A 3,090-nucleotide genomic window follows, 5' to 3' on the forward strand; every position below is an offset into this window, starting at 1 on the left:
TGTGTGTGTGTGTGTGTGTGTGTGTGTGTGTGTGTGTGCGTGTGTGTGTGTGTTTCTGCTGATGATAGCAGCAGCAGCTCAGACGTGACAAAGGGACAAGCAAACTCAGCAGGCTGATGTGAAGAGCCCACAGTGACCATATAGCCGGCTTTCAGTGCACACAGACATCCACATAACAAAACATCAGTTTCTTCTATAAATGTTTAACAGACAACATTGCAGCACATACAGTCTCTCTCTCATACACGCACGCACACACACAACAACCATATTTAATACTAATTACAAAGAAACAAGCAAAAACTTGATATCTGTTTGTAAAAGGTTATCACTATTACATTAGCTTTTTCCAAGCAGGGTTTTTGTTAACTTTAGAATTAAATATTTTAAAGTTGTAGTCTGCATATGAACAAAGGCAACAATCACGTCCTGTCTTGCTTGAATGAAATTGCTCTGGGTCGAGGGCACCTGTCAAAATAGATACAGTAAGAAAACGCGATCTCATTTATCCCTCAGCTACTCAGGAAAGGACAACAGTAAACGCAGACTGCTTCTAGGGTGCAACATTTCCACATAAACCCGGTCAATCAGTGCAGAGCCACGTATGAAACATTAACGTATAGTTGGAAAGGACTTTGTTTCTTCTTTGACATGAAATCTCCATACACTGAATATTTAGGCCGGTCTTTGTCTCAACAGGGACTTTGTTGTTGTGGCTGCTGTTAACCGCAGGTACAGTTGGTTTGGCTCTGTTATCATCACACACAGTACCACTGCAGAGCTGTGACGGATAGTCATGTGTGACTGAGGTCTCCAGTGAGTCATGCAGAGACTTTACATGCATCAGTGAAAGAGAGACAGAAATAGGACTAATACCTCACAGAGAGTTGTTTCCATTCTGCTCTCTAGGGACAAAATACCAAAATAGGCCTATATGACTCTTTGTTTCCCACAGTACAGCAGTTGTGATTGTTTCCAGCACCAACTTTAAAAGTAAAGGCCGGAAAAAACACAATTAGAGCTGAATCTATCAATCTTTATTTGGTGAATCTGGCTGCAGGTCTTAGACTTAACACAACTTCTGAGAGCTGATTGCAACACAAGCAGTGGTGGATCATTTACTTTACATGCTTTTAAGAAGTAAATGCAGCAATAACACACTATGAGAACATCAATAGCAAAAGTCGGCCATTTCCCAGTGTCTCTTGCGTCTCATGTCTGAGTATGTTGGTGTCGTTGTGGCTCCTCCACTCACTCTTCTGGCTCCCTGATTGCTGCCAAGCTGACTCACCTGTTGCAAATTGCACAGCTGCAACCAATCTACTCATTAATGCTGCAGCGCATCAACTCCATCATCCCTTGCATTTCATTAAATCGTTATCACAACTACTGTGGTAGCTATGCTCAGGCCGAACTTTGTATGTGAAGCTTTCCATGTATTCTTGTAAGCTGTCCAACCTCTGTATCAGTGTCCTGTGTTTGTAACACACCACAACACAGTCCAGCATTCTTTTCTTTTTTTTAAAGTACAGAAGTAGAGTATAATTACCAATTCATGCTAAATGTCTCTTCTCCTTGTTATTGGACTATTGTGCATTAAAGTAACAGTGTGTAACATTTCGGGTGATCAATTGGCAGAGCTGGTTCTCTTCACGGTGCCGGATGCCATGTTTCTATAGTAGCCCTGAACAGACTAACCAAACACATGTTTTCATGTTTTCGGGTCAACCACCATAGTTTTCCTAATGTTTTGGCGAACAGAAGAAATTTCAATTGGTTGCACTCTGCAACCTCACCGCTGGATGGTGCCAAATCCCACACACTGCACCTTTAAGATGGCAGCAGGTATCCATGTTGTCAGTGGTGGAAGAAGTATGCCTACTGAGATTCTCTACCTGAGCTAAGTTAAAGTACCAATACATCAATATATAAACACACCTTTAGTATCAAGTATCAGTTTTGCATTCAAATCTAAATTCCTGGGGAGAAGGAAAGAAATGTACCCTCTCCTAGAGGTGGTGACAACTCACTGCTCAGCAGGTTGGATTCACTCTTATTTGAGCCTTTTGGCATAAACGAAGAACTGAATTTGTCAGGTTTCCTTGATTACACTTGATGGGTGCAGTAGGTATACTTGTACTTGTTGTATCATCTTTTGTATCTATCTACTTTAGGAACTTTAAAAGTAAAGTATGAGTAATATCTATGAGCAGAGAATAAAGTCACACTTCCTCTGTGTTGTTATCCGAGCTTCTCCATGCTTTGTTTACATAGCGCAGGTGCCTTTTAGTGCATGTGAGCATGCCCCAATGTCTAGCTCATGTCCGTGACACTGCGCTGAGCTCACACAGCGGTTACAGCTGATAACGCCGTTCCGACACACGCCATCATCGTAGCACCCACCCTTTGGTTTCCCCATAGGTAAACACAGTTAGCTCTGTTGCTGTTGTTTGCACTGTTAGAGTTGTTAGCACCGTTAGCTGCTTGGCGCTGACTCAGCCGTCTCCATGTTGAGAGCCATGTGGAGGCAACACAAATGCTCCGAATTCCGAATTGTTTAAGATTGGCTTCATGTGTGTTCTTTTGTATCTTATGTTATTATAATGCAGGGGATAGTGGCACTTTTACATTGGCTTTGGCAACACCTATGGATCCATTATCCAACAGATTTTAAATCCTCCTCAACCAATTATCCAATTGTATCTGTTTGCCTTATGCCATTGCCAATTTTTAATTAGTTTTCAAAAGTTGAGTGTATCAAGACTCAACTTTTCCCCTTCGGATGTTTTCTGTCCTGGAACTGAGAGATGCCTGATTGAGCTGCTTACTGGAAGATGCACGGAAAAAAAAAGCTGTTTGAAAGGTACAGTGACTTCACCATTATTTCCCACAAACTACTATAAAAAAAGTCCTTATTCAAGACGAATGGTAACATTTAACGGATGTTCTTGCTGTCTTAGGGGCCTCGACAGAGAGGGAACACACATTGCATATAATATAAGGCTCGTTTATCAGCGGTTTTGTCATCTGGATTGTTGCGTGCATTTGACGATTGCGCGCAGAAGCACCAGGCGCTGAGACGCGCCCCCC

This window comes from Anarrhichthys ocellatus, unplaced genomic scaffold (genome assembly GCF_004355925.1).
Source record: "Anarrhichthys ocellatus isolate YVR2014 unplaced genomic scaffold, GSC_Weel_1.0 scaffold18, whole genome shotgun sequence".
Taxonomy (NCBI): Eukaryota; Metazoa; Chordata; class Actinopteri; order Perciformes; family Anarhichadidae; genus Anarrhichthys; species Anarrhichthys ocellatus.